The 24,268-nt window shown below is 38.0% G+C and overlaps 1 protein-coding gene and 1 pseudogene across 1 annotated transcript in view; both read right to left on the bottom strand.

Annotated features, from left to right (window-relative positions):
* The window catches only part of LOC131200942 (calcium-activated potassium channel subunit beta-2-like), a 590,719-nt gene that overhangs the window by 536,426 nt on the left and 30,025 nt on the right, over positions 1–24,268 (bottom strand). The window lies entirely within an intron of this gene.
* Positions 7,771–21,275, bottom strand: LOC131200735 (small nuclear ribonucleoprotein G-like; annotated as a pseudogene).

Below are 24,268 nucleotides of genomic sequence, written 5' to 3'. Positions count from 1 at the left end.
TAATCTGATGTATGTCCAGATGCAGTTCACAGCAGCAGACTGACTATCCACATCAAGTAGCAGCCGAGGGATTTTATTTAAAAGCTAGTTTCTCTTCAATCTGTTCTGTGGCTTAAGACAGGTTGCATGATTCAGATGGGTTCTCTTTTCCTTCTAAAAGAAATTATGACTGTGCAGGTAATATTCTCCTATCTACAGATCCAAAACTGGATGGTTCAAATGTTAGTAGGTTATTAAAATAAATCTGCCATGGATTTTGATGGTGGAAATTTTGTAAGACCTATGAAAATAAGGATGACTCATGAATGATGGCTCATCAGTAGTTTAGTATAACTGTCAACATTGAATAAAGTCTAGTCATATCAGTCTTTTTTTGGTCCAAAATCTGATCCCTCCCCTTATTTATTTATTTATTTTTTGGTTTGGTAAGAGGTGTGTCTTTAAGCTAATCAATTTGAAAACCTCATAACCAAATAGTCATGGAGAAATGTATAGAAAAAAAAGCAATCTCAAAAACAATTTTTATAAAATGATCTATTATTGGTATACAACATGAGATAAATTGTCTAGAATGTATAAAAGCATGTCAAATGTATGTGTCAGGGTTCCGTTCTGTTGTTCATGTTGGAAATGTGAACAACATGAAAGGACATTTTTATCATGCTTGATGTTTAAAAACATTGGATTCAGATACATACATTGATACAGAAGGTTTTAAAGTACAATATTTAGTTCACTGTTTGTCAACCTTGGCTGCTTGAAGATGTGCGGACTTCAATTCCCAGAATTCCCCAGCCAATGAATGCTTGAGATTGAGAAACATTGATTTGGTTGAAGCCAAAATTTTCCTTTTGTATTTAGTATTTAGTATTGATGGGTAAGCAATTATAAAAAGCCACAAAAGTTTACTTTAGTATATGATTACTGTGGCAAGATTATTATATGGACAGGATAGAAGACTATCATGAGGTAACTTTATTTTTATTTTTATTTTTTTAAAAGTTTTATTTTGACATTCTTATCCAATAACATATCCAATAACATATTTAATGTACCCTCATATACAATTAATCGGGTTTGCCCGGTCACCACCCCCTTCCTTTTCCTTTTACTCTCCTTCTTTACCTTCTTCTACTTTCCATAACCATCCTCCCCCTCTCTTATCTACATCCTCTCCTCTTTCCTCCCTACTCCTTTCTTCTCCCTCTTCCCCTCTTCCTTCCTTCCTTTCCTCCTCCTCCTCTTCTCTTTCCTCCTTCTCTCTTCTACTCCTTCTTTCCCTTCATTCTAAAGTAGTAACCAGGCAGGTCCGATCTTACATTAATTATACATCTTCAATCATCTTTGTACATTAACTATCAATCCATTTTCTACCCCCTCCCCCTCCCTTCCCCTTCCTCCCCACACCCCCCAGGACTTCCGAGAACCGAGTACAGGGTATAAAACTAACAACAAAATTAAAATCTAGCACAAATCATAATCCATAGTCGTTCCTTAAAACCTCCACTCCTTCCAAAGACAAAGAAGATACTTTTCTTCCACTCCATTATATATCAGACCATTCCACTCCTAGAATTCTCAAAGTTTCCAATTGAGTTAGTGTTTATTCTTGAATAAAGTACGTAGTTTTAATATCCAACCTTCATCAATCAATATCAAAACAACGTTCCATCTTCCAATATTCACCAAGGTTTCTTCTAAAATGTCTTTCTTCCTTAGCAATCTCTCAAAAATAGTTCATATTTCCAACTTAGTTTCTTTAATTTTTCTGTCCAACCTTCAGGGGTAAGCAATAGTCCATCTTTTCACATCTTTAACATTTATATATACAACAAATAATATTACAAATATCCAAAGTGTCAATTGTAATAATTAAAATCTTCACTTTACCTTACTTATGTCAAATAACATTGTTAAAATTACACCTATATCATCCAAAATATATCTATTATAACAATTACATTCTAATTAACATTACATCCATCTCTTAAATATAATATTTAATCCAAGTTCCTAAATTTTACTATCTATCCTCCAAAATTAAACAATATTCCATCTTCCTATTCCTTTATACCTTTAATATATCATATAGTACCCCTAAAATTACACATTTATATCCACAATAAATCATTTACAAAAATTAACCATAATCATATATAATAAAATTAAACATTCTCCTCCTTCTTCTATCTTACACATTTTCAACCATCTATTCACCATTCAACTTAACATCTGTTAACAAAGAATTCCCAATCTTTAATACATTAGTATAAAAATCTCGTGCTTTACAAATTGTATTGAGAAAATACTTTCTTCCTTTATAATTCAGTGTTAAACCTGCTGGAACCTCCCATCTAAAATATATCTGATGTTTCTTAAGCTCATCCACCAGAAAGGCAAATTCTTTTCTCTTTCTTAACATTTTAGGAGGAATTTCCTTCATCATTATTATATCTTGTCCTAATATTTGAAATTTATTTTTATAAAATGCTTGCAAAATTCCATACCTAATCCTCTTATTTGTAAAATAAATAACCACATCTCTCGGTAAACACTTCTGCCTTGCCCACCAGGAATTAACACGATAAATTTTTTCAATATTAACTTCAAAATCTTCTGGTTCCATTCCCTCTATCTGGGCAAAGGCCTGAATAAAAATCTCTTTCAAATTTTCCTCTTTAAATTCTCTTAAACCCCTTACCCTTATAGCATATTCCATTAATTTATATTGTAATATAACCCTTTCTTCCTCTGCCTTATCAGCCTTAACCTGAATATCATCTATTTTATTTTCTAAATTCAAATTAATTTGAACTTCATCTATTTTCCTTTGCAAATCTAAATTAATTTGGTTAAATTCATTCAGTCTTTCTTCTGTCTGTGTATTAGATAACAATAATGGAGTAATTGATTCCTTTAATTTTTTCATCTCCTTACTCTGATCTTCCACCAAATCTTTAAAATCCAGTATTTCTTTCTCCATTTCATTAAATTTTTGATCTATTTCTGAAAGATGAGCCTCCATAAGCTCCTGTAAAAAATTCCTTAGACTTTCTTTAATATCCTCTCTCAATTTCCGTACCTGAAGTGAAGATATTTCCAATAATTTAGAAGTGGTTAAATCTCTTTGCTTAAAAGCCATTTTTAAACTAAGTAATATCAAGAAGAAGAAGAAAAAAAAGGGGGAGGGAATAAAAAGAAAAAAAAACCCAATAAATTTTTCTTCTTAAACACTGTAAAAAAAAAATAATAAAAAAAAGAAATAGATTTTTTTTTAAAAAAAGAATTCCATTTAGAAAAAAAAATCTTGTTATTTTCTTCTTAGAGGTTCCACACCAGCAATTGTAATCAGCATTTCCTTAGCTTTCACTTTCAAAACACAAAACGCCATCTTTCTTCATCTCCACTCTTCAAATAACTTCTCTGTCAGGGAGTTAAAATCATCTTACAAACAAATGCCAGCCCTCCTGCTTTCGATTCTTTCCGTGTTGACAATTTATCAGTAATCCTCTTCAGTCACGGAGATGGACGCTGCGTTTTGCTCTGCTTTTGCAGAGGCGTTCTGGACTCTGGACCTTTTTTGAACTATCGAAGGAGCGTTCCTATCAAACCACCAGAAATCATTCTGGGGCTTTTCTTGGGGGCTCAAACTTCAGTTCAAATGCTCATCTCCCCCTCTTTGCCCGAGGGCAGAGATTTACGAGCTGTTGACAGAAGATTAGCACTGTCTAAACAGCTCTCACAGAATCACAAAGAACGGGCGGACTGAAATCGCCCGCCATTAACACAGCGGAGCCAAACCGGAAGCCCCCATGAGGTAACTTTAGAGACAGAGGTTAAAATACAATTGTATTTATAAGGGCTGTGGAGAATTTCAGGAGCTATTTTTTGTATCTTTTAAAAATTTTCTTTCTTTTCTTGATTTTCGCTTTCTCTTTGCTTTCTTTCATTTTCCTTTTTCTCCTTTATATTAGTTTCTATTAGTTGTTATCTTTTTAAAAGGTACACACACGCGCACACACAGTGTGTGTATATGTATATACTATATAGGTGTGTGTGTACAAAGAGACATTTAGAGAGAAAAAATGTCATGAACATTTTTACATTATAAATATACCTCTCATTAAATTGACTTTTAAAATAAGGGTTTATAGACTTTATAGAAAGTGGTATACAAAAATTATGTACATTTTGGGAATGAATTGGAGCAAATGGACATTATGATTGATAAATTCTTCAATATAGGCATTTCTCACTACTTTGTGGTGACTATACTCTATCGTACCCTACCCTACTCCCCAAAAGGTACTTATGAACTAATTATGAAATTTCAACAGCTGCCCCCGCCCCCTGGTCACATGACCGCATTTCAGTCACCTAGCAACCAACCTACATTCATGGCTGTTTGCAGCATCTCAGTCACGTGACCACAATTTATAAATTGTATTGTTTTATCAATGTATAAAATACAAATACAAATAAAAACAGGAAATTAAGGGATGAGAAAAGAAAGGGGAAAAGAAAATATGAGGTAAAAGGGAAGAAAGAAAAAGGCGTTGACTTCTGACACTTTTTAGCACAGTATAAAATAACAACATTCTAGCCTCAACTTTTTATTTTTACACATTAATATATAACTAGCCGTTTCTGTAACAATGAATCTATCTAGTCAACTTAACCAAAATCAATGTTTCATATTTTTTAATCACAAGTAAAAAAATCCAGAAGTGATATCTAAATAAAAAGCCATAAATATATTCTGCTCTTTGAATAGAACAATCAATTTAACCATTGCTGTTGAAATAATACTTATTTCTATTTGCACTTAATAATCTTTGTAAACTATCACCATTTATATTAACAAAATTCACTGTATTCTTTCCGATATTTTAACCTTAAAGGGAAAAATACTTTTTTTATCCATTTTAGAACACTAAGCTGTACTTTAAAAACATTTCTAAAAACAAACATTCTAATACGTTTTTATTTCCTCTTAACATACATACTTTAAAGTTCATTTTCAGACCAATATAATTCCAACTAACTCCAATTAACTCATTAATTTGATCATTTATGACATTTTTGCTCCAAATCAGCATTTACTTCTGATTTTCAGCAAGAACAACCCATAATGAACAATATAATGCTTAACTGCTACATTTGTTTAATGACCGCCACAAAAACGGCTGTAAAATTGGGTCTGGTCACGTGATGACCCAGTTTACGAGTAATGGATAATGGAAAGGCTCCATTATGGCTGTAAGTTGAGGGCTATCTATATGCAAAACACTGTAGCTTTAAGGATCCATGGGTTTGCTATTAAGATGGGGGAAAAGAAAAGAAAACTGCCTGCTAGTTCTGGACATGTAGAAGAAAAAGTGATTAAAATGATTAGTTGTGTTTGAATGGGATAGTTTGTCAGTAGGAAATGGTAAATTGAAAGTACAGGTCATAATGGAAATCATTCCACCATGTTTGATAGTGAAAGTGATCAATATCTAATTAAACACGTTGTTAATTTAATGACACCTAAAGGCTTTGAGCAGTGGAGCTCAGCAGACCATTATCTTTTCTATAAAGGCTTCCAATTGCCTTTACTTGCTGTTTTGTGAGAAAAACTGCAATTTTACAATGGACGCACATTCCTGTGCATTCTCAGCTGCAAAGAAAAATCCAGCCAATTTCCTTGAACACTGGGGGTCCAAGAGATAGATGCAGAAATCATGGACAAATGTTCTTCCTAGTTGTTAGGAAACACACACACACACACACAAGGAAAAATCGAACTGGGTTTAACTTCTGTCTGTAACAAACTCCTTAAATTTCCAAAGGCACAGAAGCTATTTCAGGTACATCCAGTTGAAGTTCATGAAAAAAAAATGAGAACAAGAGAGAGAGAGAGAGAGAAAGAGAGGGAGTGGAGAGAGGGAGTTGGAGGGAGAGAGACACACACAGAGAGAAAGACACACACAGAGAGAGAGACAGAGAGACAGAGAGAGACAGAGAGACAGAGACAGAGAGAATATATAAACCAATGGAACTCTTGGCAGCAGCAATCCAATTTAGTAGACATTGTTATAGAGTCTTCTGAGGCTGAAGAAGAAAACTTAGTTGACTTCCAACCTGCAGTTGAGAAAGCAACAGACTGTCAGCCACCTGTGAAAAATGAACCACAGGTAGCACAGATAGCTGCTTGATTCTGATAGTATGAAGTCGGTGCCTGAACAGGGAAGAATGCCAAACCCTAAATCATGCTGCCAACTAAAGACAGGCATGAATGCTCAACAGCAGGAGGCATTAACTTCTCTAATTAGATAAATTTTTCCTCCATTTCTTGGGAAAATCTCTGTGCTACCAGATCTGTCTTCCTCTGGCTTCTTGTTCCAAATTTTGTTTTGCCAACGTATCTTTGGTTTATGATCTCTGGTCTTTATAGCATGAGTGTCTTCATCTCTAGATTATCAGATTGACACAGATGTTCCCTTTTTTTGGCTGTTTTGAAATCCCAGGCAGGTGATGATTTCTCTGAGGATCTTCCTCAGTCCTGTTATTGCCTACCAACTGCTTTAGAACCAGGCTAATAGAGCTGTTAGAAATATGTTAATTTTCTCCTGATTTTTTTTGCCACTTATCTGATTACAAGATAAATTATTGGAACTTTCAGAGGAAGCTGGAAAAAGGGCTCTGCAAAAAGTGAGTAGATTGTCTCTTTGAACCTCTCTGGACCAAAAAAAAGGATGAGAGATCACCCATAAGCACTTCACGACAGTCCATCAATTGTGTTGTAAATGTTGTACCTTGATGAACGTATCTTTTCTTTTATGTACACTGAGAGCATATGCACCAAGACAAATTCCTTGTGTGTCCAATCAAATCATTGGCCAATAAAAATTCTATTCTATTCTATAATAATGTTTAATGCCCATTTGGAAATGCAAAGCTTGCTCTTTTTTGTTCACAAACTAGATCCAATGAGCTGTATTAAATGTGAGATGCAATTATTACCCATGACTTGGAAAGTCATCTTGAAAATGAAAGGTTTTAATGATTCTTCCTTAGCTCTTGAACAAGGTTTATTATTTGCTCTAATTGCCAGAGCAATAACTTTTTTTTATCCCACTTCAAACACTCATTTTATGTCGAGATTATACCGAGTAAGCAAATGAGCATAACTGTACATCCAGGAGAATTTGGTTTGTAATCCTAAACACACAGTGCTGGATTTCTACTTTTGAGAAACACAATTAATTGGTTTTGTAAGAATCAAGATGTTTAACTGACTTGGAATAGGAATGTTTTAAAAAATCATAATTGCATTGTCAGGGTTCCAAGGAACACCCCCAACGAAATAAGGCTCTGAGGCTTGAGGTTCCTCAAAGTTCCAATTTATTAGAGATGTCATGTTGGCACAGCTGGGAAAACCCAAAACTGAAAGCTTCCAGGTTTTCCACACCCAGTTGACAGTTCACAGCCCTGCCCCACAACCACAAGTTCATCACGTTGTCCAATCAACTCTTCACACTCAATTGGATACAATTTTCAGGCGTCTCCATCAGACGCAGGATGTCTTTGAATACAGAATGTTGTTATGACTAACTTTCTACCGCTCCAACAACATGCATTTTCTATTGCTTCGGTATCCTTCTTTAAAAAAAAAAACTTTTAAGAATTTATTTTTTTAAAAATGTAAACATGGAATGATCCTGTAGAACCAACAATAATAAAAATTGCCCACATTGTAACTAAGAACCAGTACTTCATTTTTTATACTCATTCCAGGGCTTCTACCGGTAGCATAATGATGTTGTTTCCTCATATTACCATCATCCCTATGTTGTTCTGTTGTCTACCAAGTGCCATTTCCACCCACTCATCTATCACCAAATTTTTTTTTTTTTTTTTTATAAAAAAGTTTTATTTTTACAATCATATCAAGTAATTCATCCAATGTACAGTTATATACAATTAGTCGGGCTTGCCCAGTCACCACCACCCTTTTTAACACTCTTCCCTCTTCTACCTTCTTTTACTTTCCAAACCTTCCTCTCCTTCTCTTATCTACATCCACTCCTCCCTCCACCCTACACCTTCCTTCTCCCTCTACTATCCCTCTTCCTTCCTCTTCTCCTCTTTCCTACCTCCTACCTCTTTTCTCCCTCCCCACCGTTCTAAAATGGTAACTATGCAGACCCGACCCTACATTAATTATATTTCTTCAATAATCCCTGTACATTAACCATCACTCCATCTCTACCAAACCCCCCCCCAATTCCCCTCCCCCTTACCCCCCACCCCCCACCCCGACTTCCCAGAACAAAATGCAGGGTATCAAAACTAACAATCATAATCCAAAATAATTCCTAAATTATAATCTTTAGTCACACCACACTTAGTCACACTCTCAATTCCCTCTCCTTCAAAATATATCTAATACAAAATATTTCCTAAATTTACTCATATGCTATTCGATATTTTTTTTATCTGATACTTATTTTAAATATAATCAATCCACATTTTCCATTCTAAAATATATTTTCTAGTATATAGTCTTTCAAGTAAGCGGAGATTTTGTCATCTCTGCCAGATTTGATACTTTGAGTGTCCATTTGTTGTTTTGTTTTGTCCATTCTTGATTGTAGGTAATTCTTCTTTCTTCCAATACTGAGCAATCAAAAGTCTTGCGACTGTTATTAAGTTCAAAATCAATTTAGTCTCTATAGCTGTATAGTCCATAATTATTCCTAGTAGAAAGAACTGCGGAGTAAACTTAATCTTCTTTTCAAAATATTCTGCATGATCCACCAGCCTTTAATCCAAAATACTTTAACTTTTTTACAAGTCCACCATATATGGTAATAAGTAGCATCTTCACAATCGCATCTCCAACATTTAGCAAGATCTAATATATGTTTCTTGTAAACTGGTAATGTCATTTTAAATTATTTCAAATAATGAAATACTTTCCTTCTCTTCATGCGGTGAATTCAGGCCATTAACATTCCAAGATAATAGTTTAATTGCCATTATCGGCCAAAGGAAACTTTTGGAACACCAGCCGCAGATCACATTTTACTTTAGGCCTTGCTCCTCCCACTGTTTCCATTGTAGTAGTTGCCAGTTGTTGTTGTGCCTTCATCTCTTGTTCCTTGCGTTTAGCAGCAGCTCTAGTCAGCCTTTGTTCTTTTGAATCTAAACCCGTCGTAGGTATTTCCAACACTTGTAATAAATCTTCTTCCATCACAATCTGTTCTTGTACCTGCTTCACTTCTCTTCCTTCACTTCAGCCTCCTTCTTCTAGCTTCCAATGGGGAAGACTTCCAACTTTAATACCTCAACATAAAATTCTCTTGCTTTTCCAACTGTATTGAAATGATGTACTTTCCCTGCATAATATACTATTATACCAGTTGGAATATCCCATCTATATTCAATCTGATGTTTTTTAAGTTCATTCACCAGGAAGGCAAATTCCTTCCTAGCCCTTAACATTTTTGGTGGAATTTCCTTTAATATCAAGATATCTTGACCAGCAATCTGAATCTTCTCCCCCTTATATGAAGCTTGCAAAATCTGATTTCTCACTATTCTGTTTGTAAAATAAATAACAACATCCCTTGGCAACTTTTTGCCTTGCTATCCAAGAATTCACACGATATTTTTTCAATTTGATAAGCCACATCTGCTGGACGAGCTGCTAATATCTCAGCAAATACTTCAGAAAAAAATTTCCCTTAAATTCTCTTCCTTATTTTCTTTCAAACCTCGGATTCTAAGAGCAAATTCCATATTTCTGTATTGTATCAAAACTATTTCATCCTCTGTCTTTTCCATTTTACTTTGAAATTCATCCATTTTATTTTCTAATTTTGAATTATGTTGCTTAATTACTTCAACCTCCTCTTCCAATAAAATCACATTCGTTGCCAAACTTTGTACTGCCATTACAAATCCTTCTTTAACTTCTTTATTTCCCACTTGAATTTCTGATATCTGCTCTTTCATTTCAGACATCTCATCAGTTATAACTTTAAATTTTTCTTCTATAAAGCCTTTTAAGTTCTCTTGTAACGCCTCTAAATTCAATGTTCTAGTCTCTGCTGTATGAGCTGGAGAGGCACCAGCTGATAAAGTTCCAAAGCTCTTTGTTACAGTAGACTTTAATTGTTTGGCTGCCATCTTCTATAAAATTATTTATTTATTTATTTCCAACTTAATATTCACTTTAAATCTTCTTAACTTCTGAGAAACACAGTCTTTTAAAGCAGTATTTAAAAAATCTCCCTAGATTCTATCAGCAGGCAGCAAAGAGTTAAAGCAGCAAGTAACATGCAAATTACCAACTGCAGAGGCACACGCTGAAAGTATCACTTTCGCTTTCCACTCGTTAACTTGTTAACAATTCGCCTCCATTTTCTTGCTGTTTTCAAGCTTGTTACAAAGTATCGGGGAATCGGCTTGGCTACTTGCTTAAAGTTCTCCCACTTTCGTTCTGTCCGGTATAATCCTTTATTGTCCAAAATAAATCTCGGCGTTTAGTCGTGGTGATTGGTTCCGCCAAAGCAGAAGAATCCTCGGATCTGGAGCACTTCGGGTTACTGGAGGGAACTTAACCCTTCAAACCCCTTTTTTCTCAGGGGCTTTAGGGAAATTCAACCTCTGCCCTCAGCTCACCCCTTCTCCTTCTCCCGAAGAGGGGGTTTTCCGAACCGCTGGGCAGCAGATTTAAGCTGTCCTAGCGATTCCACATAATCCAGAGGTTGGTGATCGTAAAGATCACCGCCATCACCTACGGTGCCAAACCGGAAGTCATCTATCACCAAATCCATTCATAAAAAATCTATCACCAAATTTATGAATGGATCAAAACCTCTTAATATCCCTTGAACATGCAGACCTTCATTTAGTTTTAATGATAGCTTCTTGTCCACAAACTTCTTCAGCTCTGGCGGGTGTGCTTTGCTTATCCTGCCTCTTCCAAGATGACCGCCTTGCGAAGCCTATTGCTTTGGTGTCCTGGTCTAATTGTGTTTCTGTGTTCCTACAAGTGACAGCAAATGAGATGCATTCCCAACAAGAAAGTATCATTACCTGTAATGTTTCCATTGTAGTAGTTGCCAGTTGTTGTTGTGCCTTCATCTCTTGTTCCTTGCGTTTAGCAGCAGCTCTTGTCAGCCTTTGTTCTTTTGAATCTAAACCCGTCGAGGTATTTCCAACACTTGTAATAAATCTTCTTCCATCACAATCTGTTCTTGTACCTGCTTCACTTCTCTTCCTTCACTTCAGCCTCCTTCTTCTAGCTTCCAATGGGGAAGACTTCCAACTTTTAATACCTCAACATAAAATTCTCTTGCTTTTCCAACTGTATTGAAACGATGTACTTTCCCTGCATAATATACTATTATACCAGTTGGAATATCCCATCTATATTCAATCTGATGTTTTTTAAGTTCATTCACCAGGAAGGCAAATTCCTTCCTAGCCCTTAACATTTTTGGTGGAATTTCCTTTAATATCAAGATATCTTGACCAGCAATCTGAATCTTCTCCCCCTTATATGAAGCTTGCAAAATCTGATTTCTCACTATTCTGTTTGTAAAATAAATAACAACATCCCTTGGCAACTTTTTGCCTTGCTATCCAAGAATTCACACGATATATTTTATCAATTTGATAAGCCACATCTGCTGGACGAGCTGCTAATATCTCAGCAAATACTTCAGAAAAATTTCCCTTAAATTCTCTTCCTTATTTTCTTTCAAACCTCGGATTCTAAGAGCAAATTCCATATTTCTGTATTGTATCAAAACTATTTCATCCTCTGTCTTTTCCATTTTACTTTGAAATTCATCCATTTTATTTTCTAATTTTGAATTATGTTGCTTAATTACTTCAACCTCCTCTTCCAATAAAATCACATTCGTTGCCAAACTTTGTACTGCCATTACAAATCCTTCTTTAACTTCTTTATTTCCCACTTGAATTTCTGATATCTGCTCTTTCATTTCAGACATCTCATCAGTTATAACTTTAAATTTTTCTTCTATAAAGCCTTTTAAGTTCTCTTGTAACGCCTCTAAATTCAATGTTCTAGTCTCTGCTGTATGAGCTGGAGAGGCACCAGCTGATAAAGTTCCAAAGCTCTTTGTTACAGTAGACTTTAATTGTTTGGCTGCCATCTTCTATAAAATTATTTATTTATTTATTTCCAACTTAATATTCACTTTAAATCTTCTTAACTTCTGAGAAACACAGTCTTTTAAAGCAGTATTTAAAAAATCTCCTAGATTCTATCAGCAGGCAGCAAAGAGTTAAAGCAGCAAGTAACATGCAAATTACCAACTGCAGAGGCACACGCTGAAAGTATCACTTTCGCTTTCCACTCGTTAACTTGTTAACAATTCGCCTCCATTTTCTTGCTGTTTTCAAGCTTGTTACAAAGTATCGGGGAATCGGCTTGGCTACTTGCTTAAAGTTCTCCCACTTTCGTTCTGTCCGGTATAATCCTTTATTGTCCAAAATAAATCTCGGCGTTTAGTCGTGGTGATTGGTTCCGCCAAAGCAGAAGAATCCTCGGATCTGGAGCACTTCGGGTTACTGGAGGGAACTTAACCCTTCAAACCCCTTTTTTCTCAGGGGCTTTAGGGAAATTCAACCTCTGCCCTCAGCTCACCCCTTCTCCTTCTCCCGAAGAGGGGGTTTCCCGAACCGCTGGGCAGCAGATTTAAGCTGTCCTAGCGATTCCACATAATCCAGAGGTTGGTGATCGTAAAGATCACCGCCATCACCTACGGTGCCAAACCGGAAGTCATCTATCACCAAATCCATTCATAAAAAATCTATCACCAAATTTATGAATGGATCAAAACCTCTTAATATCCCTTGAACATGCCGACCTCCATTTAGTTTTAATGATAGCTTCTTGTCCACAAACTTCTTCAGCTCTGGCGGGTGTGCTTTGCTTATCCTGCCTCTTCCAAGATGACCGCCTTGCGAAGCCTATTGCTTTGGTGTCCTGGTCTAATTGTGTTTCTGTGTTCCTACAAGTGACAGCAAATGAGATGCATTCCCAACAAGAAAGTATCATTACCTGTAATGTGTGTGTGTGTGTGTGTGTGTGTGTGTGTGTGTGTGTGTGTGTGTGTGCTCTGACCCTTGAACACTGCCTGGACAACTCCATGAAGTTTTCTTGGCAACATCTTCAGAAGTTAACTGCCCTTGCCTTCTTCTTCCTGGATCTGAGACAGAGTGACTGGTCCAAGGTCACCAGATATCTTCACACTCCAGGCAACCCATGTATTCCCTGGTTTTCATTTCCAACTTGAAATTCAATTTGTGCTGGAGAGCAATTTATGTTCCATCCTACCAGTGGTGGGTTTCACTTACCTTTGCTACCAGTTCGCATGTGCAGAGTTTATTTGATGATGTCCAGGCGGGTGGGTGGAAATTCTCACTGCCGTTGCTACTGGCTTGCCTGAACTGGGACAAACCAGTAGCAACCCACCATTGCATCCTACACACATTGATTGAATGCCTATAGATTTGGAAATTTTCTCAGTTGGGGAAGGGGATTAATTATGTACCATCAAGTTGGTACCATCAACTCTTAGCAACCACATAGATTTTCTCCATGATGATCTGTCCCTAAGCTGGTCTTTCAGTTTTTCCAATAGTGCATTCATCCCCACTATAACTCAGTCCATCCACATTGCTGCCCTTCCCTTTCTCTTTCCTCCTTCCTTCCTTCCTTCCTTCCTTCCTTCCTTCCTTCCTTCCTTCCTTCCTTCCTTCCTTCCTTCCATGTGCCACCCATCTCATCTAGAGTTGACTCTTGGCAGCCTACAAACATTAAAAACAATAAAAACAATAAATAGCAATAACATAATTAAAAGATGGGGAGAAGGGAGCATGAAGTACACAGGTGGGGTCTTCTCTTAATCTATTAGCAACCTCCAGAGTGGTTGCATGCTTGTTAGGGCTCCAGGCCAACTGGTAGAGCCAGGTCTTCAGGCCTTTACGGAAGGTCAGGAGGCTGGGTGAGGGTCTCACCTGGGGAGGGTAATGATGCCCCAATGGGCAGGAGCTATAGCAGAAAGGGCTACATGATCAAATATGGCTAATTGCTAATCTGCAAAGACCCAGTGTTTCTCAACTTTGGCAACTTTAAGAAGTGTGGACTTCAATTCCCAGACTTTCCTAGCCAGTTTGCAAGACAAACCATTTTTATTTATTTATTTATTTAATTTTGTCATAACAATATACACAAGCATAACACAAAAAGATATATAATATATAAACATATATATGAGGAGAAACAAGGAAGTATAAGCATATATATATATATAGGGAAAGAAACAATAGGACAGGAACGGTAGGCACGTTTGTGCTCTTATGCACGTCCCTTAAAGTCCTTTTAGGAATGGGTTGAGGTCAACAGTGGATAGATTTTGGTTAAAGCTTTTGGGGTTATGAGAAGAGACCACAGAGTCAGGTAATACATTCCAAGCACAGATAATTCTGTTACAGAAATCATATTTTCTGCAATCCAAACTTAAGCGGTTAACATTAAGTTTAAATCTATTGGTAGCTCTTGTGTTACTGTAGTTAAAACTGAAGTAGTCATTGGCAGGAAGGACATTACAACAGATGATACAACAATGCATATAAATCCAACATCTTGCCACAAACCAGGTTCCTAGCTAGGAACTTTTTCATATATAGCTGAATAGGGAAGTGTGTTTTTCTTTTAACTTATACACTGAGCTTCCTAACCTGTTGCTAACCTGCGATCTCAAATTGTTTGGGATCACAATTTGCAGGAAGCCCTGGGAATTCTAAAGGATGTGACCCTAGCATGCCTATGAAAGGAAAGGACATCAGGAAGGAAAACTTTAAACTGAGTCTGCTATTTTTAGTAAGAATTCAATTTTTAATACAAGCAAGGCTTTTCCTGAAAAAGAAGCTTCTACTACTTTATTCTCAAGAGGTTTGAACATATTTTAAATTTCTCAGTGGGGTATTTCTGAGCTTAATTGATTGTTAGAAGCAGTAGAGGGTGCTACTGCTATTGATTTTATTGTCTATTGTGCATCCTTTTACTTCTTGGTTGTTCACACTTACTAATCTGTCCAAGGGGAGTTGAGCCTTCCAGAAGTCTTCCTTTCAGACTTCGTTGATGGATGGGAAGCCAGGAAAACAATAGATCTCTAGAATATCAGTATGACCTGGAATCTCAGTAGATTTACAATTCCCTCCCACCCTCACCATGTAATGTGGTCATTGCATGGTTCCATACTATACCGCTATCTATAAGTCCTTTAAAAACCACAGCTCATTAATAGGCATTCCTTCAAAGCCAATCTTGAAGCTTTGTGCCAGCTGCTTTAGCTTCATCCATGATTCTGCAGAGCAATTTGTTTCATGCAGGGCAGCCCTGCAGGGTCTCAAATCTCCTTGGATGAGATTACGGCATGAAAAAGAAAGATTCGGATGAATTCCAGTTTGGGTATGAGATGGAGAGTACCAGTGGTGGGATTCAACCAGTTCGCACCACCTCGGGAGAACCGGTTGTTAACTTTCTGAGCAGTTTGGTGAATGATTGTTGGAAGAAATCATTAGGGCAGAGAACCGGTTGTTAAATTATTTGAATCCCACCACTGGAGAGTACCTTCCAGTTAAGAAATTTGACGTCCCATCATTTCTTCCTTGCTTGACCATTCTGGTGCAAAAGTACTACTTTTGGAATGCCTCAATAGCATGAAATGTGAAGTTCTCCTTAAAGATTGTTAGGCCAATCTTGGGAATTGTATTTGGTTCATAAATTAGATAAGGCTTTCCTTATCTAATTTTCCTTATCTATCTAATTTTCCTAAGTTAATTTAGATAAGACATTTCAAAAGGATACTGCCATGTTTTCATTTGACCCCAAAGACTAGTTTCCTAGCTCCTTTCTTTCTTTGTTCTGCCTGGAGGGGGGGTAACCATTGCTTTCCCACCACAAAGCTGCTTTCTCCACTGCTATCTTGTTTTTCTTTATGCAATGGTTGTAACTAAAGGTTGAAATGAAAGGTCTTTGGTGCACTCTGAGCTTGGTTGTTTTCTTGCAGACGTTTCATTTCCAATGAGGTAACCTCATCAGTGCTAGGTTAGACTAGCCCCGATGATGTTACCTAGTTTGGGTAATGAAATGTCTACAAGAAGACAACTAAACTCAGAGAATACCAACGCCATTCCTTTGATTATTCTTTGGACTTCCTTTGCTTGGTTGCTTGTGTTGTGGATTATAGTTGAGAACAATAGCAATGGCAATAGTCCCACATCTTGGATATGTAATAATAATAATAACAGAGTTGGAAGGGACCTTGGAGGCCTTCTAGTCCAACCCCCTGCCCAGGCAGGAAACCCTACACTATTTCAGACAAATGGTTATCCAACATTTTCTTAAAAATTTCCAGTGTTGGAGCATTCACAACTTCTGCAGACAAGTTGTTCCACTGATTAATTGTTCGGACTGTCAGGAAATTTCTCCTTAGTTCTAAGTTGCTTCTTTCCTTGATCAGTTTCCACCCATTGCTTCTGGTCCTGCCCTCAGGTGCTTTGGAGAATAGCTCGACTCCCTCTTCTTTGTGGCAGCCCCTGAAATATTGGAACACTGCTATCATCTCTCCCCTAGTCCTTCTTTTCATTAAACTAGACATACCCAGTTCCTGCAACCGTTCTTCATATGTTTTAGCCTCCAGTCCCCTAATCATCTTTGTTGCTCTTCTCTGCACTCTTTCTAGAGTCTCAACATCTTTTTTGCATCATGGCGACCAAAACTGAATGCAATATTCCAAGTGTGGCCTTATAAAGTGGTATTAACACTTCACGTGATCTTGATTCTATCCCTCTGTTTATGCAGCCCATACGTAACTGGCATAAATGTGCCAACAGCTCAGTTTGATATGACATACTTTTACAATAAAGTGTCAGCCCTGGAGCCATTGGCACTTCAGGGCTGCCTGTTGTGACCCAGGGCCAAGTAGGTAGTAGGAAGCTCAGTCCATGAAAAACAAAAACAAACCTTTATTTGAACAGCTGAGAGTTACTTCATTCCCAGCGTCATTCAACTAAATTAAACTAAATTCCTCCCAACACAAATTCCTCAGTCCTATTGCAAACCTTGGTCCAATTAGGCAAACTGCCAAAGGCCTTTCCTGGCAAACATTCAGAAGTCACAAAAATAAATGCAAGACGTAGACGAAGCAGAAGACAAAGCTACTAACACTGTTTTCTGGCAAAGCCCAAACGCCGTTGCTGGTCTGTTTTAAGCCTTATGGGAGGGGCCAATCATCTCTTGGCCCTACTCTCGAGTTGTCCTTTTTGCTTTAGCTTCTCTTGCCTTCTGGCAGCTCTTCTCATGCATGCACTACAACAGGCTCCTCCTGTTCCTCTGCCTCACTACTATCAGTCTCTGGAGGCTCTGGAGTCCGCACCTTACTCCCCGATGGCCCTGACCCCACTCTGCCTCTGATGTAGAACCCTTGTCCAGGCCTTCCCCTGATTCCAGGACTGACCAAGGGTGAAATTCAGCAGGTTCTGACAGGTTCTGGAAAACTGGTAGCGGAAATTTTGAGCAGTTCAGAGAACCGGTAGCGGAAATTTTGAGAAACGGCAAATGCCACCTCTGGCTGGCCCCAGAGTGGGGAGGGAATGGAGATTTTGCAGTATTTTTCCCCTGGAGTGGAGTGGGAATGGAGATTTTGCAGTATCCTTCCCCTGCCATGCCCACCAAGCCACACCCACAGAACCGGTAGTAAAGAAATTTGGATTTCACCACTGGGACCAACCCATTGTCCTCCAGAGACTCCTCATTGTCCGACTCCGCTGCCAGCTCTGCAGGGTGCTTGTGGACCACAACAAATACATAGAATCATGGGGCTAGAAAGGACTTCAGAGGTCTTCTAATCCAATACTACAGAATCTCTTTCTTTCTGCCCTAATGAAATCGGGTACAACAGAAAAGGAAGAACAGCAACTAATGTTTCAGCAGTTCGTTTGTTGTTCAACAAAGGCAGATATCGTTGAAGCTGTTCAGGGCTGCAAAACTCACATATATGACACCATACTCACTACACCTTTTATATTTCTGCCAGGTCCTAAAGAAGAAGCAACTGAGATACTGAGTTATTTTATACCTCTTGATCTGAAAAGCAGAATAACTTTTAAATCTGAGCATTATTTTAAATAGGGTTTGCCTGAACATGCAACTCCATGTTCATATCTATATCAGCTCCAAAGCAGGGACACAACTGAATAAGTATTAATGTGCTTAATTAAAAGGCAGTTAGAATTAAATAATCCAGTAAAACTTCACAATTATCCCAGCCAGCCAGAGTCACCAAGCAGTACCAAGTAATAAAGCCCTGAGTGAAGTGATGATATATTTTAGCTTCAGAAACTTATAGCGCTTGATGCCACCCGTAACTGGACACTCATATGTTCCTTCCATTAAACCCTGTCCATTTTCTGCAAAGATGGGGTCTTCACAAGTACAGCTAAATGCTCAAAGGCCAAGCAGCATCCACCTAAATCATTGCATAACGAAAAAACAGGTCCTTCCACAAAACTGGGGCCCCAGGCCTTAGCTCAGAATCAGATCTTCAAAGCCTTTTGAAAGTGTAGCAGAAGCCTGATCCCTGGAGGTAGAATATGCTACAAGCTGTGCATGCAGCAGAAAGGGCACATCTTCAAAATCCCACCAATGAGATTCTTCAGCCAATGTCCAGATCAGACTGTTAGAAACAGCTGGGGAAGAAGGTTGCTCAACCCAGTCCTAAGCCAAGAACTAGCACCTTAAATTGCAGCTAGATGCACATTTTATTTATTTATTTTATTTATTTATTTTGTCACAACAGTATATATAAGCATAAGCAAGAAAATAACTATATAATATATAAGCATATATATAAGCATAAGTATGTAATAACTATATTAATTGGATATAATGAAAGGAAACAGTAGGACAGGAACGGTAGGCACGTTTGTGCTCTTATGCATGCTCCTTACAGATCTCTTAGGAATGGGGTGAGGTCAACAGTAGACAGTTTTTGGTTAAAGCTTTGGGGATTTTTAGAAGAGACCACAGAGTCTGATAGTGCATTCCAGGCATTAACAACTCTGTTACAGAAGTCATATTTTCTGCAATCAAGATTGAAGTGGTTAATATTAAGTTTAAATCTATTGTTTGCTCTTGTATTGTTGTGATTGAAGCTGAAATAGTCTTCAACAGGAAGGACATTGCAATAGATGATTCTATGAGTTAAACACAGGTCCTGTTGAAGGCAGTGGAGTTCTAAGTTTTCTAAACCCAAGATTTCAAGTCTGGTGGCATAAGGTATTTTGTTGTATTCAGAGGAGTGGGGAACATTGGCAGCTAACAGACAGAATTATGGTGTAGAGACAGACAGACAGACAGACAGACAGAGCGATCGATCGATAGAGATAAGAGAGAGAGAGACAAAGAGAAAGAAAGAGTTAGAGTGAGAATGGGAATGAGAATCAGAATCAGAATCAGAAAGAGAGAGAGAGAGAGAAGTGAGAGAAACGGACAGAGAGGGGGTGAGCATCACAGAATTCCTGTTATCCCACAGGAACCCATTCTACATGGGCAAACTTGTAAAACAGGGTTCACAACACTGCAGTTATTTTTAGAGTGTGATGCCAGAACCATTCTTGAAAAGTACTTGGAGATAGGACGATTAAGTGGGTGGAGCAAGAATAGAACCTGAGTTTGATTTAAGAGGATTTAATTTTGTGAGTCATTCTATTAAATTTAATTAATTAAATAGGGCTAATATAATTACACCCTCATGTGTTCCATAGTTTTATTAATCAGGCATCTTAAAATGTCTCTTAGCAGATGTTTGTATTGTATGTGCAACAGCTTTTGAGGGGCACCGGCAAACACTGGCTGTGCTTTCTCATTTGATTCCTGCTTTTTTGCTTCTGTATTCGGGACCCCTTTTCCAATAATGTTTTCATAAGCTCATCTGACTACTGTATATATGCCAGAAGAGCATGTGAAAGATGTGCGATTTTGGCTTTTGGGGGGCTGATAACATTCATGAGGCTAAGTAGAATACCTATCATTAAGTATTGTATCATTAAATGTTAAATTTGTAGCCTATGACTATCATTAAGTGTTGTAAGAGTTGTACCTTAATGAAGGTATCTTTTCTTTTATGTACACCGAGAGCGTATGCACCAAGACAAATTCCTTATGTGTCCAATTAACTTGGCCATTAAAAAATTCTATTCTACTCTATTCTATTTAGAAGAGCATCTCGCTTTGTATATCAGGTGTTTGGAGCAAAGAGTAAGAGAAAACCATCAACTTTCATACAGGTTAGGTTGTCCTATGTCATCTGTTCATAAAATGAGCATCCAGTGATTCTGGAAAACACAAATGTCCAAGGTGGTACCATTCCTGCTTTTAATGTGCCAGCAATGAGGGTCCAGCATTGAAAACACTCATTTTTGCCAAGTTATTTGAATGTAATTGCTCCTGTACTTTGGTTTCTAAGCTTGATCATTTGATTCAGACAGGTAATGAATGAAAACAGTGTAACCTAGGACTCTATAAAGCTTTGATCTGAAATTGATTTAATAGAATCGCCAAATTAAATTAGCTCTTCAGCACATCAAACTGGATTCTTTCCAATCAGATTTGGAAGGGCTTCTCAATTCATTTTAGGAAACTGCATTAAATTGATCAATCTGACATTTTGACCTGAAGTGTTGCATTGAACTGATTTGATTTTCCAAATCAATTCAAATTAAATTGATATACATACTGAGTTAAGATTCAAGCAGGAATGCATGCTCCTAGAAATTATCCAAGATTAACATGTGGATGGCTGGATCCATGAGCTTTTATAAGTGGTAAATTAAACTTCCTGATACTCAAGAGCATTTAAGACAAATATCATCTCTATCTTGACACACCTTTAAGCTTCCTCCCAATAAATTATCCCTGATTTGAGATTGTAGCTATTATCCTTAAAGTAATGCATGGATTGGAAATCTTGTGGTCCAAGCTTCAGAAATCTCACTCCATGGACGAAGTCTGGCCGATACATTCAATTCATCTGTGTGACAGCTGTCTCCATAGGTCAATAACTCATGCCAATATTCTTTTCTTCCTGAGATTTAAATTTAAAATGCATCTTACAGTTGACATTAGCAACTCACCCTGGAAACATGGGCTCTCCAGACAAAAAAACAATGATCTCCTTCATGGTGGATTTCCATCGGTGCTTTCAGGAATGGTAGTCCTATAATACTCATGAATATATGCATCTGTCTTCCATTCTGATTATCCTACACAGGTGGATTTTCCTATGTCCCAAGTTTGATTCTTTGCCAGAATCTATCCTGGTAAAGAAACCAGGATGGAAGGAAACATTTGAAAAGGGATGTTTCACAAAACAAAGGGCTGCAAGCAAACAGTCTTCCTTGAAAAGTTAAAATAGTGTCATCCTCCAGAAAAGTCAGCATGACTTTCTCCGGTTTTCTGCATGTGTGTACTTAGATGACATTTCTGCTGAGCAAAAAGAAGCTACTTTTAAGGCACCCATACTGGTAGACAGCTGGAGAAAGCTATTATAGCCGCCTTATAGGCAGCAGCTTTCATGCTTCACCAAGGGGGGCATTGCTCAACCCAGCACATTTTGTGGATCATCTCTTTTTCAGTCCTTTGCACAGCTCTGACAGAAGCTCTTCCCATGATAAAAGTGGATGGCAGAGAAACCTCTTCTCCTCCCTCTGAATAAGTAAGTAAGTAAGTAAATGAAGAAGGTTCAAAATAGCAAATGTATCATCTCTGTCTGTACTACACATGACACCTTGCCCTTCTTCAGCTGAAAGGACCAAAGAGAGAGGGGCTCTTCACTTCCCTGAGAAGAATTTTACTTATTCATTGGCATTTTCAAGTACATCTCTTTTTACTTCAGCAAGATATGGGACCCAAGATGTAGCAGAAGTGGGTAATTTGCATCAAAAAATCTTCAATAACCTCTAACCCTGTTTTGTCTAGCTTAGAGCCTCTCTGGGAGTTGTTGGAATTCAGTCGACCAATGGCCAGAAATCATTGGCCTGAGGGAAACTTACAAAAAGTTCTAAAGTTACAAATAATGAGATGGATAATGAATAATTAAAAAGGTTGTCCACAAAGAATCTAACCAGAGAAAGTAGGGTTGTGTGTGGCTTCAAAGAGTCCTGATTCTCTCTGACAAAATTTCTTATGGAGAACCCTTTCAGGGCTATATTATGAAGAATATTTGCTGCCTCCCTGCCTGCAGTCTAAAATGCTTCAACTTATCGAAGCTTTGCTCCTTCTTGGCATGGATCGCCTCTTTATGGACCTTGGTAAAAGGCCAATCTTGGTGAAGAAGCTGTAAGAAAAGAAGTGGCAGTGGGTTTTTTTTTCCTCCCTTGAAGACATTTAGGTTCTCATTCAAGAAGCTTCTTTAGTTTCTCCAGAATTAAACAAGCTTCTTGGATGAGAAGCAAAACATCTTCAAGGAGAAACAAAGGAAATCCAGTTGCCTCTTGAGAAAACATCTTTTGGACTACTGGATGGAATACTTAAAGTCCCAGGCCTCTGGTAGATCGACCGAGAAGACACATACCACGCATGAGGGTGAGAAGGGAACTTTTATATGAAGAATCAAAGTTGTGAGATGATGCATTTCATTGGCTGTTTATTCATATCCATCTCAGACAGAACTCACAGACCCCTCCAGCATTTTCTATGAATGAAATTGAAGTTGCAACTGGGTACAATATTTGCAACAATGCCAGACACAGCAGAAAAGATGTCAAATTGGCCCAGGGCTCCCAAAAAGCAATGAAGGCTCAGAGTTGGTCTCTACTGGATTCATAAATCTATTTTGTATTCACCCTTTTAGAGTTTTCCACAGTCCTAATCTTTTCATCATTTTATAAAGGTGTTCTGGAGATTGGACCCAAATATCTGTTTGAGGTGTGCTTTAGTTTGGCATGTCCTTAATTTAGCTTTATTGATTGAAGAGCAATTTACAAAACCCACTCAAAACTGAAATAGCTTGAAGTATCCTATAACTGTAACAGAGTTGGAAGGAACCTTGGAGGTCATCTAGTCCAACCCCTTGCTCATGCAGGAGACCTGAACTAGGGATTCGAACCGCCGACCTTTCTGATCGACAAACTCAGTGTCTTAGCCACTGAGCCACCTAGTCAGGCTTTATCCATCCTTTGTACTTAAAAAAGTCAAGTAAATGTGTGTTTTGGTACATTTACACTGCATAAGATCTATGCCGCAATACCATTCAATTCTGAACTGTGAATTTTACCAAGAGATAGAGGTAGTCCTTGACTTACAACCACAATTGAGCCCATCATTACTGTTGCTAAGCAAGACAGTTGTTCAGTGAGCCTTGTCCCAACATTTCTTGCCACAGTCGTTAAGCGAATCACTGCAGCTGTCAAATTAGCAACACGGTTGTTGAGTGAATCTGGCTTCCCCATTGATTCTGCTTGTCAGAAGGTCACAAAGGTGGATCCCATGACCCTAGGGCACTGCAACCGTCGTAAATATGAGTCAGTTACCAAGTGTCTGAATTTTGATCATGTGACCATGGGGGATGCTGCAATGGTCATAAGTCTGAAAAATGGTCATAAGTCCCTTTTTTTCCAGTGCCATTGTAACTTTGAATGGTCAATAAACAAACTGTTTTAAGTCGAGGACTACAAGTGCATGCAAAGATAACATCCCACAATTTGAATAAAATATACAGAGAAAATTGGCATCTAGACATGTAGATGTTTCCTCCATAGCTTTTGGATTTATCCTCTGATGGCTGTTCTGACCCAGCCTTAGTAAAAACAAGAAACAGACTCCAAAAAAACCCTTTTTATTTATCTCCTGTGAATTAATGGCATTCACACACTGAAAAGTCCAAGCAATAATCCTTCAAAGAGTTAACTGCAGTAACAGACCTTATCAGTTCCTTGCGATAATTGCCAGGCCGTGAGCTCCCATCCAATGAGCCAAATCTTCAGAAATCTGAACTGTTGTCTCCTATGACCACCGCTCCCCTTTCCTTCTATTTATTCCCCAGCCAGGGAGAGGCCATTCAGCATCCACATGTGCCTTGCTTCCTGAGTCGACTCCTTGTCCTCAGTTGTCCTCCTCTCCTAACAGGTGCCTCTGGAACAGGCCCCAGCTGTTCTTCCTCCTCACTTATCTCAG

This window comes from Ahaetulla prasina, chromosome 6, assembly GCF_028640845.1.
Source record: "Ahaetulla prasina isolate Xishuangbanna chromosome 6, ASM2864084v1, whole genome shotgun sequence".
NCBI lineage: Eukaryota > Metazoa > Chordata > Lepidosauria > Squamata > Colubridae > Ahaetulla > Ahaetulla prasina.
Note: the sequence above shows the minus strand (reverse complement) of the source record. Positions and strands in the feature narration are given on the sequence as shown.